At 37.4% G+C, this 18,315-nt stretch overlaps 1 long non-coding RNA gene across 1 annotated transcript in view; it reads right to left on the bottom strand.

The window, feature by feature from the left end:
* Positions 1-5,220: 5,220 nt before the first annotated feature.
* LOC118835737 overlaps positions 5,221-18,315 on the bottom strand; it is a 39,239-nt gene continuing 26,144 nt past the window's right edge. Inside the window, exon 6 of the long non-coding RNA XR_005009519.1 lies at positions 5,221-5,290. This is a non-coding gene — a long non-coding RNA (uncharacterized LOC118835737). The remainder of the gene's footprint in view (positions 5,291-18,315) is intronic.

The raw sequence follows: 18,315 nt of genomic DNA, 5'->3' as shown, positions 1-18,315 counted from the left end.
CAAAAATATTTGTCTCCTTATAAATTATTTATAATATTAAAACCACAAGGATGAATGCTAAATGTGAATGATTTGAGAGACAGCCTGATATTTATTGTGGAAATAATGCTAGACTTGGAATCAGGAGTCCCAAGTTTGTATTTTGTCTCAGATATCATCTATTAGACGGTGAGATCCTTCAGAGCTGGGGCTATTTTTGCATTTCTTTGTATACCCACTGCTTAGCCCGGTGCCTGGTACACAATAGGTGCTTAAGAAATGCTTGTTGATTTGACCTGATACTTACTACTCTGTGACCCTGGGCAAGTCATTTACCTCCTCAGAATCTGGGTTTCCCTCTCTATACAATAGGCCTAATAATACATTTTTACTCCCTACCTCACAGCAAAGTTGTGAGAAAAGTATTTTTAAAGTTCTGTGTCTGAGTAGGCTGAAGGGTTATTCTGTGTTTTCTTTCACAACATGATTAATATGGAAATATGTTTTGCATGACCATACATGTTTAACCTATGTCAAATTGTATGCTTTCTCAGTGAGGGGCAGGGGAGGGAGGGGGAGAATTTGAAACTGAAAATTAAAAAAAAATCCGAATGTTAAAAATTGTTTTTACATGTAATTGGAAAAAAGTAAAATATTTAAAATAAAAAATAAAGTTCTACATGAGTGAGTTTTTAATATAAAAAGATGTCATGATAGATGGATACATCTCTTTTTTGAAAATGGGCAACACTCCTATCATAGTTATAGGACTTTGCATGAAGAGTAACTTATTTCCTTTATCTAAACGAAGATTGCTTAAAGGAGTCTTTTTCAGCTAAGCACCATTTCAATACCATCCTTCCAATCACTTAATGATAAAATCATTAGCATAGGCACAGCTATGGATGGCTTCTGATTAGTAACACTAATAAATTTCCTAAAGTGGTCAAATTATTTGAATTTACCCTGTATACTTCTATTGAGCTGGAAGCAATGACCAAAATGTATATAATTATGATTTCAAATAGTGTGGATTCGGTTTTTTTCTATTCACTTTTCTTATGCATTATTACTTTTAATGGAAAAATGACAAAGGAATTCCTCTTTCCTTGTGAAATTTCATAGTAAGGATGTAGTAGTAATCTACCTTGATAAGAAAATATTTTAGGATTTTTTTACTATATTTGATCGTCAAAGCCTACATGATACAATTATTAACATTTAATAATTTTCCATTTGTTTCTGAGAACTAAGCAGATTTGTGCAATGAAGAGTTTCAGTTCATGAAGCAAGCAGCATCAAGAATCAGGAAAGGTAGCATTAGGAAACTTCTCATTGGTAAGCGTTTATTTTATGCTCCAAAATGCATGGCATAGTGACATAGGTACAAAAGGACTTAACTGTTCTAAGTACAATCTTTGCAATTGTGCATTTTTCATTAGCATATAAATTGACATCACCTATTGGTTTTGAATTGTGAAGTCGCAAAGCTGACAATTTAAGTGGAGTCAACAATACAGGAATTCAGTTTGCTACATTTTAGTAATATGCTTCTATATAACCAAATTCTATTCTTGAGACAATATGTTAAAAATGAAGTGATATTTACATTAGTATTACTACACCTCTTTTATTGATCTTAAGCTTCTGTTTATGGCAGGGGTGGGGAACCTGCAGCCTCGAGGCCATATGTGGCCCTCTAGGTCCTCAAGTGCGGCCCTTTGACTGAACCAAACAGGGACGCATTTGGGGACTCAGAGGGTCACATGTGGCCGGCCTCGAGGCTGCAGATTCCCCACCCCTGCTTTAAGGAGTAAGGGAAGAGGTTTTTTTGCAGAAAGTCCCCCAAACTGGATGATTTATTCATAGCCTTTCAAGTCTCTGTGATAACAAGAGCAAGGAAAGTCGTATTTTGTATCTATTTAATCCTTCATCCAGGAACCTCAGAACATTTCAAAAATCTAATTGCAAGAAAATTATCTTCATTTCATACATAAAATTATGTATTATAAATGATTTTTCTGAAGACACAAGTGAATTCGTAGCTAAGCCAAATTTTCATTATTTTAGCTTTCTTGCAAGCTTAGACATATTCAATGATGACAGTAAAAACAAAAACAGTGTTCACATTTAATTTTTAACTAAACAGATGATTTAGTAAATTGACTGGGTAATGATTCTAGACTTTCCAAACATCCATGTCAAATATTATGAATACAAACAATTAGACAAATACAAGGAGTAAACATATCTCCCTCCTTTCCAGGTAGGGTAGTTGCAGGGAAAAAAGTCCTAGAATTAGAATTAAGAGACCTGAGGTCAAATCCCATGGGGCTTTGCCAACTTACTACCTGGATGACTCTGAGGTAAGGTCCTTAACTCTTCCCTGTTTTCATTTTCTCAACAGTGTAATGAGTTTGGGATCAAATAAACTATAAGGGACCCTCCTAACTCTAGATCTGGGATTCTAGATCTGGCTGCAGAACCTGAAAAAAGTAGAGGGTATCTCCTCTATCCCCAGCAAAGTGGTCATTGCATGTTCATACAAGTTTTGTGTTCTAATATGCTGTTTCATCTTAAGCGATAAACTGGAGGGCTGCTGTATCAATAAATGTTCTATGGAAGTATCTAGCACATTGTGGTACCTGGATTCAAGTTTCACAAATAAGGCATTTAATTCTAACTGATGTTAGTGGGAAATAAGTTAAAAAAACAGGTAGAGAAAAGTATTAAATGTATTTCACATCTCTTCCCTCATCCTACTGTCTATCTCTCACACCCTCTTCTTTTTCTTCATTATTAAGCATCTGGGTGCATTTACTGCTATGCTTTACAAAATTTAGATAATATCACGTCTAACTCACAGAGAGTTAGTCTAGTAGGAAGATAAGACATAAACTATAGTACAAGACAACTATAATATAAAATATTACACATTTAAGTACCTTAGAGAGTTGCAAAAGAAAATGTGCATTGGGCTTTAAAATATAGACAGGAATTTGAGATGCAAGGGGAGGAGAAAAGGCACTGTGGGCCACGGGAACACTGGGCAAACAGAGAAAGTAAAGGGTGTGTTGATGCCCCTCAGGACACATCCCAAGGCAATCTTAGTGAAAGGAAGCAGAGCTGTTGAAGCATAACTCTGCTTTGCCCTGAGCCCCTTTCTCAATTAGTGTTGCCATCAGCACATCAGGGAGACTCCAGAAGAATCTGGAAGTGGGTCCCAAAGGTGATGGCCAGGTAAATGTCTGCATGGGTAGGTTTAAAAATTATTATTTGCAAAGATGTAACAATCTGACTTTCAAATATATAATAATGTATAAGTAAAATTTACCTCTGTCATTAACTCCAGTGGTGCAACATTTTTCCCAACATATTCATCATTATGTTGTTTCTCATCCTCGTCTTCTGTAGTTTCAGACAGCCTGACATCAGGACTTTGTGAGGAGTCTTCATTAGTTTTTGGAGCTTCTGTATCTTGACCTATATTTAACCAAAATATAGAATGAATATTCTTTAGATGATCAGCCTTCAAAAACTAAGAAATCCAAAGGTGATATTCCTGACCTGTGATATACAACAACATAATCTGGAACTGACTCTACCCTCTGGCTTTCTGTTTTGGAGCATGTCCTTTCAAAGTCAAAGATAATGACAATAAACAGATTTCATTTTTTAAGACCTCTGAAGCCAAAAAGCTTCTCATTTGCCACATGGTCAACAGACCAGAAGTGGCCTCTGTGTGTTCCACAGCCTCTCCAGAGTGCTTTCTTAACTTTTCCCCATCGGATATTCCAGAAGCAAGTTCGCTCACCTCCTCCTCCATGGGCACAGATACCATGTGAGGCCCTCCCCACCACCCAGATCCTCATGACGCTTTTTTAAAAGTCAGCATTGCACTTGAGGTGTAGAGGCAGTGTGGAAGGATGGCAGGAATTTCAAATTTCTGGTCAGGTGTGACCTAGGATTGATCAACCAATCAATCAATTGATCAGCAAATATTTATCAAGTGTTTACGCCATGCCAGACACAAGCAGATAGCAGTGAAACTGTCCCTGTCCTCAAGGAGCTTATATTCTACTATGGAAAATGATATGTACACATACAAGTAATATCAAATATAAACAAAGCAAATAGAAATTTCTTTGTTTAGGGGAGGCAGTAGCACATGAGGGGATTGGAAAAACGATTCACGACAATTGGTCCCTGGGCTTAGAAAGAAGTTAAAGATTCCAACACCAGCACTTGTTAGCATGTAACCTTGGACAAATGACTGATCTTATCCGGGACTCAGCTTTCTCACATCTAAAGTGGAGACCATAATACTTGTATTCTACTTACACAATTGTTGTGGGGGTGAAATAATACAATGTATATAAAGCATTTTGTAACCAAAAATCACTTTATAAATGTGAGCAGTTGTTATCTTTGAGGACCAAATCCTTGCCAAATGCTAGAGATTGCAGTGGACCAAACAAGATATCATTTTATAAGACAGGAAATGAATGCCAGTCATTTAAATATTTTCCTCAAGAAACATATTTTCTGACTCCTCCACAAAAGTAAAGGAAATGATAATAGCTAGCATTTATATTGCGCTTTAAGATTCGCAAAGCACTTTGCATACAGTATATCATTTTGATCCTCACAACAAGAATAGGTATTAGTATTATCATTATTCCCGTTTTACAGATGAGGAAACTGAGTCAAACAGAGGTTAAGTGACTTGCCCAGGGTCATATGGCTAGAAATGTTTGAGGCAGGATTTGAACTGAAGTCTTTCTGACTTCAGGTTCAGTGCTCTATCTACTATGCTACTTCACTGCTTATATCAAATATTAGATATAAATAGCTTAGCATATTGAGATAATAATGAAACAAGACAGGGGAGGTCAAGAAATGGAGAATACTTCTTAGAACAGTCTCTTCAAACCCTGAAACTTCAGAGAAAAATGCTAGAAGAACTTTGAATTAAGGAAAGAAGTAGAGATAAGAGGAAAGTAGTTTGAATATTAGCAAACAGAAATTAATATGACCATTGTAAAAAGTGGTTTGAGATCAAAACCACAATATATATGTTCCAACAATAATTGTGTATTTTTAAAAATCAAGACAAATAATAAAATTCCACAGTTCAGCCTATTTATTACATGAGATTCTGGGAGTGCTAGCCTCTAACTTTATGGAAGTAATCTTAGGGGCTTCTAAAGTACACCTGTATTGGACTCACCTGTGTCTCTAGGGCTGTCATAGCATGGAGGATCTTGGGAGGTGGTTTCCGTGGGAGCAGAGTAACTTGGAGCTGGTCTATCTAGGTAAATATAGAAGCACACATTTTAAGAATGAAGCAAATCAGGAAAATCAGCAAATTGAAAAGAAAGTATTAGGAATGCACAAAAGACCATAGCTAAAACCACTGGGTGGCACAACACATGAGAAAAGCTGAGTCCCAAAACAGGAGACCCAACATGTCCAGAAGTGTCCAATTGATGACCAGACTCACCTGTTCTGTGTGTCTGAGGCTCCATTGGCTTAAGTGTTGGGATCCTTTAGGGTAATCCCCTTATTTCAATCAGCCCTTTTTTCTTGAGGACTGACTGCCTGGCTTTACCCAACTTTACAACTGACATCACACAAGAGCTCATAATGGGGGATGAAAAGATGAATAATATTAGATGACCCTGAGTTGTAAACAGAAACCAGGGCTCCCCCAATCAGGAAAGGAAGTTTTTCTCTCCTCATAACTAATGATGTTACACTCCTCATATGTAAATATACCTTTTAAGAGACTAGGAATTAGCTATGAATAAAATGAGTTCATTTTTAGATCCCTCACATTGCCATTTGGCATAATATGCATTATAAACTATTTAATGGGCTATTGTGAATTATTTAATCTGGCTAATTCCCTGTTTAGTACCTATAGTTGTCATTAGAGTACAGTATAAATAAATTTATTATTATGGAAGTCAGCTTCAGAAAAGGCTCATGTAAATTAATGGATATAAGCCCTTCTTGAAACTTACATCAATAGCAGTAATAACAAGAATAGCTAGCCATTTATGTAGTGTTTTAGGATGTGCAAAGCACTTTGTGTATATTATCTCATTTGATCCTGACAACAATCCTGTGAGGCAGGTGCTTTTAAGGGTAGCTAAGTAGCCCAGTGGATAGAATGCAAGGCTTGGAGTTAGGAAGATTCATCTTCCTTAGCTCAAAACCAGCCTCAGACACTGATTAGCTGTATGACCCTGGGAAAGTCACTTAACCCTGTTTGCCTCAGTTTCCTCATCTGTTAAATGAGCAGGAGAAGGAAATGGCAAACCACTCCAGTATCTTTGCTAAGAAAACCCCAAAATGGCTGAAATGACAGAACAATAAATATGTGCAAAGCACTGGAGATACAAAGACAAAAATGAAATGGAACTTGCCCTCAAGGAGCTTACATTCTAACAGAGGAGATAATATGAACAGAAATACTGATGTGCAAAGCATTGTGGGGATAAAAATTAGAGGTAGTCCCTACCCTCCAGGACTGACAAATTTAGTTAAGGAGAAAAGACAGGAGGAGGTATAAAAAAGTAATAATAGGAGGGTAAAATAACAGCACCGTCAGCCTCTGCATATTTCTGCTTTGAATTCTGTTTGCATCACTTTGATGCTGCACAGTAACCATCTCATTGTTTGCAGTCATTTGTTCATTTGGTGATCCCTGCATGGATGACTCTAATAACATTCTGGACAGTCAAGATACTGTTCTTGCCTTAGTAATTCTCATCTTTGAAACTCTTCTCAAAGCTGTGCTAATAGCCCTGTGATATAGAAGCAATAGTAGGGTTCCTGTCATGTGGGCTGGGCTAATTTTTTGCTAAAAGGCTACCTCTGAGACTTGATTGATTCAGGGAACTAGGGTTCGAGCCTTCGACATGGCTTCTCAGTTGTGTAGGGTATAAAACGGACAGTGTACAGAGAGTCAGTGAGCCTCAGACTTAATGGATGTCACCCTGTCATGAAAGTCAACGCATGCTTCTGACCATTATGAGATTCTGTATGGAGGGGAGGGGCCTGCATCTGCCTGACCCAGTAGAGTATCTTTGTGGCAAAAATAAACTTTTTTTTTGTTAAATGTTGGATGAGGTAATAAGGGTGTCTCATTTTATTCCAATCCTGAGTCTGGCCCAGCCTAGTACATTTGGCATTAGTTAGCAGAACTGGGTCAGAATGATCTTGTGTCTGACCTTTTGGTTTAAGTGGGGAAAAGGTGATGAGGATTGTGTGATCAGAAGGCCGCATCTGGCAGTCTTGCCTATCTATGGTTAGGAAGCTTCTGGCTATGTGCATATGGAGAATTTTCTCATTAGGACAGAACCCAGTGGGATTAGCCTAGTGGGTTCTAAAGAAGGTGGACATGGAGGAAAAGAGATTACCAGGTGGAGCATTGTCTGGCTATTATTAACAGTCCTAAAAAAGCTGGACTAACAGCATAAGGTAAATGTAAGTAAATTGTGCGTGCTCTTCCAACAGCAAGAAATAGAGGTTTTCATTTTTAAGGTCTGCCCTGAAGAGAGAGGGGGCAGCTTGCAGACTAAGTAATGGCACAGGTAAAAGAGGCAATGCTAATGGAGGTGGGAACTGGCTGGAAGTATATCCACCATCAGCAATATTGCTGGAAAATGTAAACTACACTGAGATCAAAGTTTATAAAGCGACAAGAATGGCAGTGGGAATGAAGATGACTTCTACATTCAGCTCTATATGTAATATATTAGCACTTTGGGGACCCACAAATAGTTAGTGTGTGTATTATATTTACACCCATTTGTAAGGCTTGTACTGTGTTGTTTATCTTATTGTTCATCATATCTATAATCTAAAATACTGACTGACTTCCTGGCAAAGAAACCAAACTTCAATTTTAACACTGTTCTTATGGAAAAAAAAATATAATCTGCTTCCTAGGATGCAGCTTTCAGGAACTGTGGTTACAAGAGGAGAATAACAAGGTGTGTGAGATGTACAATTCATTGCCAAATGAAGGACAAAAGGTACAACTTGAATAGGGGAATAAAAAAATGGAAATCAAGTAGCTGTGGGGAGGGGGAGCAGGAAGGGTAGGGTAGGCAAAGGTGCAAAGACAGGAAGAGTGAAAAGAATATTTGGAGAACAAGTACAGATATCTCTTCCACATCATGACTTTCCCCGTTGAGGTTTTGCTGTATTGTGGGTTGCCATAAGAAATTAAATGGAAATTTTGGGGGAGTTTTGCCGAAGCCACAGATTACACACAAAGGCCAACAGATAACACAGAAAAAGTTTAGAAACTCAGAAATGCATAAAATATATGTATAGTATTGTATAATGTTAACATATTTTATGTTTTAATACCATAATAATTCAGACTTCTTCTCTGGTACGAAGAGAGGGCCAAAAAAATTTATGCAGATCTTCCAGATTGTGGGGGTGCTACACCCCTAACCCCTGCTACATGGAAGGGGTAACTGTAGTTTTAGGTGCAGACAACTTACTCAAGAAATCTGACAGCACAAGAAAAGTGAGAACCAGACGATGGCTAGCAATAAGATCAAGTACAAATGTTTCTGTGATAGAGGAAATCAGCATATGTGGAAAGCAGAAAGGAAAGAGCAGGTAGAAAAGAAGAAATGGAACAAGCCGGGGAAATGTGATAACTGAGAGAACAAGACACTGAAAGGAAGGGATGGAATTGAAAATATGGAGTAGAGAGGTTAGCCTTGGGAAGAAGGAAGGGAATTTTCTCTCTTTCTTTCTAAAAAATTGCAACATTAATTGACAATAAAAAGTACGTTCAGGATAAAAAGGTGCAACATTCATGGTTCCTGACCCATTCTTTGTTGTGTATATGGATCAAAGTATACTTACCTTTAATTAATATATACTTCAATTTCAGTATTATAAGATTCAATATGAAATTGATATTATATCAATTTCCTTTCCCCCTTTTCCCTTTTCATTATTTTCCTGTTCTTAGACATATCTAAAATCAGTTAGACACTCTGATACAGGAGCCTGCTTAATTTTACATACAGGCTAATGAATAAGTACTCTGTGTGTGTGTGTGTGTGTGTGTGTGTGTGTGTATACATATATATATATATATATATATATATATATATATATTCTTATGAGCCTGTATATTTTAAATCTGTTGCTCAGATAAAAAAATCCTTCTACCTAATGGTACTTTTGAACAGAATCTTTTTAAATAACAAATAAGCAACAGCTGTTAAATTTAATTTTTTTACTACCCCCTTTTTTTTTTACTAGTTTACTCAAATCTTCTCCCTCTACTCCCAAAACCTAAAAACAAATATACGAATCAGACATAATGGTCTCCCCTTTTTCACTAGCTTTGCCCTTCTCCTTTTAAAAAAGTTATTATTTTTCAATATTAGCAATTAATTACATTTTCCGCTAGACTTAGTGGATTATGTTCTTGCCACTACCCAAGTCATGATCTCATGATAAATTAGGTAGTCAGGCATTTGGGAGGGTACATTATTATACTCATTCATGACAATAGGGCACCATTGACTACATAGTGAAGTCCTCTGGACAATAATTATGTAGGACATTATTTCCTTCCCCTTTTCATCCTATGACATGTCAGAATGACAACCACTTCTTTCATATTTCTCTCCACAGAGAGATACCCTGAAAAAATAGAAGAGATCTAAGATAAGGCCAAAATGGATACAAGACCTAGATATAAAGGGAGATATTACAAGAAAATTTGAAGGACATGAAACATATTACCTATCATACTTATGGACAGGCAAACAATTATGAATAAAAAAGAGACAGAGAACAGTGAGAGGTGTAAAATGGATAATTCTGACTACATTAAATTAAAAAGATTTTGTACAAACAAAACAAAAATAGCCAAGATCAGAAGAAAAGCAGAACATTTTGAAAAAAATTTATAGATAGCTTTTCAGATAAAGGCCTCATATCTCAAATATATAAAGAACTCTGTCAAATCTGTAAAAATACAAGTCATTCCCCAATTGACAAATGGTCAAAGGATATGAACAGGCAGTTTTCTGATGAAGAAATCAAAACAATTTATAGTCACATGAAAAAAATGCTCTAAGTCATTATTAGAGAAATGCAAATTAAAACAACCTTGAGATATCATTTTACACCCATCAGATTGGTTAAAATCATTGAAGGGGAGAGTGACAAATGTTGACGGGGATGTAGAAAAATTGGGACACCAATTCCCTATTGGTGGAACTGTGAACTGATCCGTCCATCTTGGAGAGCAATCTGGAATGATGCCCAAAGAGTTATTAAGCTGTTTTTACCTTTGATCCAGCAGTACTACTATGAAGTCTGTTTCCCAAGATGATTAAGGAAAAAGAAAAAGACCCTATACGTTCTAAAATATTTATAGCAGCTCTCATTGTGGTGGCAAAAATCTGGATATTGTGGGGATGCCCATCAATTGGGGAATGGCTGAATAAGTTGTGGTATAAGAATCATGCTGGAATACTACTGTGCTATGCAAAATGATGAACTCAACGATCTTGGAAAAACATGGACAGAAATGCATAAAATAACAGAGTGAAATGAGCAGAACCAAAAGAATATTGTATATGGAAACAGCAATATTGTTTTAAGAACAATTTTGAGTCACTAAGTCATTTTGACTATTACAAATACGCAATTAACTACAAAGGGCATATGAAGGAAGACACTAGCTGCATCCGGAGAATTAACTGATAAATAGATGTATAGAATGGTTTTATGTGTGTGTGTGTGTGTGTGTGTGCGTGTGTGTATGCATGTGTGTCTAATGGTAGTCATTTCTAGGGTAGAGGGGGGTAGGGAAGGAAAAAAGAAAAAGAAGAAAGTTACATGATAACTTTATTGTATATTCAAAAGTAATAGCAAGTTGTACATGATAGATTTGCAGTTTCATATAAAATCAACCTTTCTTCTATTCAACTGTTATGGAAATGCTTGTTTTAATTCTTAAGTTCAAAATAAAATAAACACAATTTAAATTTTTTTGAAAGTGAGAGAGAAAATATGGTCATAGATACAGGAATATTTTGAGGTAGAAGGACTGGTAAAAGAACCTGAATATATTCCATAAAGTAGTAAAGGAATTCAACAAACATTTATTAATCATCTACGTGCAAGCACTGTGCTAGATACTGAGCATGCAAAGACAACAATGAGAGTGATGCAACAAAACCATGAAAAACAAGTCAATGACTTGCTAAAGGAGACCCAAAAAATACTGAAGAAAATAAAACCTTAAAAAAATAGACTAACTCAAATGGCAAAAGAGCTCCTGACTTCAAGAAGCTTACATTCTATTGGATAATTCTAATTCTACTAGTAATAGTAGTAGTTAGCATTTACTTATGAAAATTATTTCTATGCACCGGCTGTCCCAAAAGTCTTGCAGTGATTAAAACTAAAAACTGGACTAAGACTTTGGGACACCCTCTTATTTGGTCTTTAGAATGCCTCTGAGGTTTAGAAGTTAAGTGACTTTCTATGGTCACACAGTTACTATCTGTTGGATGGTGGGATCTGAACCCAGGTCTTCCTTGATTATAAGAAAAATATTCTAGGGGCGGAGCCAAGATGGCAGCTGGAAAACAGGGACTTGCCTAAGCTCTCCCCCAGGTCCCTCCAAACATCTATAAAAATGGCTCTGAACAAATTCTAGAATGGCAGAACCCACAAAATAGCAGAGGGAAGCAGGGCTCCAGCCCAGGACAGCCTGGATGGTCACTCGGTAAGGTCTATCACACAGAGCTGGGAGCGGAGAAGAGCACAGCCCAGCGTGGACCGTGCCCGGACCAACCAGACCGGGGCAGGCAGAACAGGCCATAGTGCCATGAATCAGTGAGCTATGGCAGTTATCAGACTTCTCAACCCATAAATGCCAAAGACAACAGAGCAGGTTAGTGGGGGAAAAACTGCTGGGACAGAGTGAAAGAAGTTCGTGGTTGGCCTCTGCCCTGGGGGTGGCGGAGGTGGTGCAGCTCTGAGGCTGCTCCCAGAGCTACAGCTGCAGTTGCCTCTGGCCCTAGGCTCACCTGGTGGGAGGAATTAAGTGGCAGATCAGAGAAGGAGTGCAGAGCCTGCTTGAATGTGGGTCGTGGTCTGGGTTGGCGGTTTTTGGGGGAGGAGGAGTGCTGGTGTGGCAGAGCTTGCTGTGTAGAAATAGCTCTGAAAACAGCAGTGCAACCCCTCAAGCTTGGGACAAAGTACTCTCTACTCTACAAGCAGTCGTACCCCGACGAAAAATTCAAGGGTCAAGTAGTTGGCTGGGAACATGAACGGGCAGCAAAAATGGACTCAGATTCAGACTCAGACTTTGGAATCTTTTTTTGGTGACAAAGACCACCAAAACATACAGCCAGAAGAAGTCAAAAAAGTCAAAGAACGTACATAAAAAGCCTCCAAGAAAAATGTGAACTGGTCTCAGGCCATGGAAGTGCTCAAAAAGGATTTAGAAAAGCAAGTTAGAGAAGTAGAGGAAAAATTGGGAAGAGAAATGAGAGTGGTGCAACAAAACCATGAAAAACAAGTCAATGACTTGCTAAAGGAGATCCAAAAAATACTGAAGAAAATAAAACCTTAAAAAATAGACTAACTCAAATGGCAAAAGAGCTCCAAAAAGCCAATGAGGAGAAGAATGCCTTGAAAGGCAGAATTAGCCAAATGGAAAAGGAGGTCCAAAAGACCACTGAAGAAAATACTATCTTAAAAATTAGATTGGAGCTCGCCAGTTGAGAAATGGTCAAAGGATATGAACAGACAGTTTTCAGAGGAAGAAATTAAAGATATCTATAGGCATATGAAAAAATGCTCGAAATCACTACTCATTAGAGAAATGCAATCTCTTTCCTGTCAGATTGGCTAAAATAACAAAACAGGAAAATGATAAACGCTGGAGAGGATGTGGGAAAATTGGAACATTGTTACATTTCTGGTGGAATTGTGAACTGATCTAGCCATTTTGGAGAGCAATTTGGAACTATGCCCAAAGGGCTATAAAAATGTTCATACCCTTTGACCCAGCAATACCACTTCTAGGGTTGTATCCCAAAGAGATCACACAAGTGGGAAAGGGACCCATATGTACAAAGATATTTACAGCGGCTCTTTTTGTGGTAGTTAAGAATTGGAAATCAAAGGGATGCCCATCAACTGGGGAATGGCTGAACAAGCTGTGGTATATGAAGATAATGGAATACTATTGTGCTATAAGAAATGGGGATGATACGGACTTCATAACAACCTGGAAAAACCTACATGACATAATGCTGAGTGAGCGGAGCAGAGTCAGGAGAACATTATACACAACCACAGATATATGGATTCTCTGAGGACTAACCCTGACAAACTTTGCTCTTCTCAGCAACACAATGTGCAAAGACAACTCCAAAGGACTCTCAATGGAGAATGTTATCTACATCCAGAGAAAGAACTATAAAGGATGAATGCAGATTGAGGCACACTTCATGCTTGCCTTTTTCTCCCCCCCTTTTTTCTCTCTTTTGTATTTGTTTTTGGGTTGTGTTTTTTTTTGGTTCTGTTTCTCCATTCTCATGATTCATTCCATTGGTCATAATTCTTCTCCACAACTTGACTAGTGTGTAAATTAATTCAATGCGAAGTTATACATGGAAGTTATATGGGATTCCATGACATCTTGGGGAGGGAGTAGGGGAGGGAGGGAAGAAAATCTGGAACTCAAAATTATGTAGAACTGTGTGTTGCAAACTAAAAATAAAAAGAAAAAATTAAAAAAAATTAGATTGGAGCAAGTGGAAGCTAGTGACTTTATGAGAAACCAAGATATTATATAACAGAACCAAAGGAATGAAAAAATGGAAGACATTGTGAACTATCTCACTGGAAAAACCACTGACCTGGAAAATAGATCCGGGAGAGGTAATTTAAAAATTATTGGACTACCTGAAAGCCATTATCAACAAAAAGAGCCTAGATATCACCTTTCCAGAAATTATCAAGGAGAACTGCTCTGATATTCTAGAGCCAGAGGGTAAAATAGAAATTGAAAGAATCCACCGATTGCCTCCTGAAAAAGATCCCAAAAAGAAAACTTCTAGGAATATTGTCCCCAAATTCCAGATGAAGGAGAAAATACTGTAAGCAGCCAGAAAGAAACAATTTGAGTATTGTGGAAACACAATCAGAATAATACAAGATCTAGCAGCTTCTACATTAAGGGATCTGAGGGCTTGGAATATGATGTTCCGGAGGTCAATGGAGCTAGGATTAAAACCAAGAATCACCTACCCAGCAAAACTGAGTATCGTGCTCCAAGGCAAAATATAGACTTTCAATAAAATAGAGGACTTTCAAGCTTTCTCAGTGAAAAGACCAGAACTGAATAGAAAATTTGACTTTCAAACACAAGAATCAAGAGAAGCATGAAAAGGTAAACAAGAAAGAGAAATCATAAGGGACTTACTAGAGTTGAACTGTTTTGTTTACATTCCTACATGGAAAGATGATGTGTGTAATTCATGAGACCTCAGTATTAGGGTAGTTGAAGGGAATATGCATATATATGTAGACAGAGGGCACAGGGTGAGTTGAATATGAAGGGATGATATCGAAAAAAATAAAATCAAACTAAGGGATGAGAGAGGAATATATTGAGAGAGGGAGAAAGGGAGAGATAGAATGGGGTAAATTATCTCACATAAAAGTGGCAAGAAAAAGCAGTTCTGTAGGAAGGGAAGAGGGGGCAGGTGAGGGGGAATGAGTGAATCTTGCTTTCATTGCAATTGACCTGAGGAGGGAATACCATACACACAGGAAAGAAGGAGGAAGGAGATAAAAGGGGGGCACAATAGAAGGGAGGGCAGATGGGGGAGGAGATAATCAAAAGCAACACTTTCGAAAAGGGACAGGGTCAAGGGAGAAAATTGAATAAAAGGGGACAGGATAGGAGGGAGCAAAATACAGTTTGTCTTTCACAACATGAGTATTGTGGAAGGGTTTTGCATAATGACACATGTGTGGCCTATGTTGAATTGCTTGCCTTATTAGGGAGGGTGGGTGGGGAGGGAAGAGGGGAGAGAATTTGGAACTCAAAGTTTTAAAAGCAGATGTTCAAAAAAAGTTGTTTTTGCATGCAACTGGGAAATAAGATATACAGGCAATGGGGCATAGAAATCTATCTTGCCCTACAAGAAAGTAAGGGAAAAGGGGATGGGGGGGGGAGTGGGGTGACAGAAGGGAGGGCTGAGTGGGCAATGGAGTAATCAAAATATATGCCATCTTGGAGTGGGGGGAGAAGGGTAGAAACGGGGAGAAAATTTGTAATTCAAAATCTTGTGGAAATCAATGCTGAAAACTAAAAATATTAAATAAATAATAAAATCAGAAAAAAAGAAAAGTACTCTACCACATTGTTTCAGAAGTATAGGTAAAAACCATATGCGGAAGAGTAAAGAGGGCTCAGTTGAATGGGAAATAAAGTAGGGTTAAGGAGGTTGTTTTGTTTTACAACAAAATGTAGATGTGAATGACAGCAGGCTGGAGATCAGTAGGCCAAGGAGCAGGATGGAGACATTAGTGACAGGATGGAGGGAAGAGTAGATGCTCATTCAGGCTGACTAGTCACCATCCCAAATGAAATGATGCGGTGTTTTCACTAGAAATCAAAGACTCACAGAATTTTAAAGCTAGACTCCTCTCACTGGGAATCAAGAAAAATGCTTTGCTCAGAGTTCACAGCCAAAGTCTTTCCTGATTAGTAATAATGGAGAAATATCTGATGTGATGTTGCAGGAGCAACAAACCTAGAACTTTCAGGGGGTATATAAAATCAGGATAATTTAAAATATGGATGACAGTAATAAATATCAAGTGTTTGTATCCTTAAGGAACAAACAGATGGACAGGGTTTATCTGCTATTAGAAGATGGTCCCAAGGATATAGGCTGTTTTTTTCCAAAAATACATACATACATACATTTATACACACACACACACACACACACACACACACACACACATATATATATATATATACATATATATATATATATACATACACACACAGAAACCAGCCTAAATACTTATATAGGTTATATGTTTGTGTGTATGACATATATCCAAAATGTTCAGATATACAATTCAGGAAATAAAATTTCTTTTAAACAAAACAGAACTACATTTTATCTTCATAACTCATCATCATCTTCTTCATCATCACAATAGATGATACATAGCAATTTAAAGTTTGGAACATACATATATTGTTGTTGCTATAAAAAGAACTAGTTGGAGGTGTATTACCCTAAAATAACCAGAGGAACCTGTTATTACTTAAACTAAGACTTAAACGGCCTAGAATGTATAACTTCCCTAGGTATAGATATGGTGACAAGCCCTGAAGTCAAGCATCCATTATATGATGAACAGTCGAGACAATAAGGCAATACGTATACTGGAAAGAGTGCTTGACATAGAATTTGGAATTTGATCAGAATTGATTTCAAATCCCTCCTCTAATACTTACTAGATGAATGGCAAGAAATAAGTTCCTTGTTCTCTCTGAGCATCCATTTTCTCATCTGTAAAATGGATCTGCATTGGTGGAGGGAGTTTTCACACCAGGAGCACCAGACAGAAGCAATCATGGTACTCAACTCCCTCTACTCCCATTGGGATAATAATATCTTATTTCATTCACAGGACTGTTGTGAACATCAAATGAGATAATGCATGTAGACCATTTAGCAAACATTATATAAATACCATATTATCCAAATTTCATAAGACAAATATTATGAGATGAATATTTCCATGAGACTTATTTTTAATTAGTCATTATACCAAACATTATCTATTAAGACAAGTAAGCCTTCAGTCACAGATTTATATGAAGATGGATAATTAATTTAGACACACCTGTAATTGAATGAAAACCGTTACCTGTTTTTTCTTGTAAGAAGGAAGATGACCATAACTTATTGTCTGAATTTGTAAATAAATCTTTATTTTCACTACGCTTTGAGGAAATTTTCTTCCTAGATATTAAAGTAAATAATGATTAACAAAATATTCTGTTTCTTTTATAAGGACTTATATGAGCTGTGGGTTTTTTTAATGATAGGTAGAAAACTACAAATACAATATTCTCATTATAATACTTTGATGGATTGATGGTGTCATTGATGTGAGTACTACCTTTCCAACAGTACAGACTACAACCCATCCAGTATCTACTCAGCTCATGTGACTCTTTTATACAACTTCTCATAAGTCCTCTACAGAAGCTCCACTTAGTACATCTGATGGTCAGCCTTCCTCCAGCTTCCTTGATGGTCTATGAATGAAACTGGAGGCACATGGGCTATCTACTGGTTATCCCTCCTTTCCATCACATGAAGTGATTCACCCTATTTTCTGGTCACAGTCTCATATATATTTTTAAAACTACTTCTCCCATATGATTTTCCATCAGTAAAGTGCTGTAGCTTACTCATGCCTATCTCCATAACCCTCCATGACTCTGGGTGACCAGAAACTTGAATTCTGAAGAGACTGTAGAACTCCATGGCCTGCTGTAATATAGAACTACTTAAGTTATACTGATGTTAAAAAGAAGGACATTTTATTTGAAAAGTCATGAAAAACTGCAATTTCCCCGAAGTAATCCAGCCGACTCTCCTTACATTCAATTCCAAGCCCAGTGCACTGTCTCCGGGCAGATTCTGCTCAAGATGTTTATTCTAAGAGGTGTGTTCTATAGTGTGTCCATTAAACTGCACATCACGGTATAGGCTCTTAGCTTTTCCTGTGTGGCAAGAACTGAAGCAGAACACTTTTGACTGACTATGGCTATCACTTAGGAAGCTCTGCAGTGTTCTGGGGCTCATTGTAATCAACACAATATAATTTACAAACAAGAACATCCATCTACATAGACAGAACATTCCTCTCTTCTATTTGGATTCTGTGCTGGATAGCCACCATGACAGTCAAAAAGAACTCTGGTGAGTCCAGCTGTTTTACATTATGTTACTCTGGATATTAAGAATCAGAGGATCACTGAATTAAAAAAGTACTATCTTTGATGTGGCAGATCAAAGAGTCATGGGTGATGCTTGGGAAATACCTTGTTGGAGAAGACATTTTAAAGTGGCACTTCTCTCCATCAAATCAAATACCTTCCTATAATCAATAAACAAGAAGTATAATGAGACCTTGTATTATCTTGGCAGCCAGATGGTGCAGAGAATAGAAGACCTGAGTTCAAATACGTCTTTAGACACTTACTAGCTGTGC

This window comes from Trichosurus vulpecula, chromosome 2 (assembly GCF_011100635.1).
Source record: "Trichosurus vulpecula isolate mTriVul1 chromosome 2, mTriVul1.pri, whole genome shotgun sequence".
NCBI lineage: Eukaryota > Metazoa > Chordata > Mammalia > Diprotodontia > Phalangeridae > Trichosurus > Trichosurus vulpecula.
The sequence above is the reverse complement of the archived record's forward strand: the minus strand, read 5'-3'. Positions and strand labels throughout refer to the sequence as shown.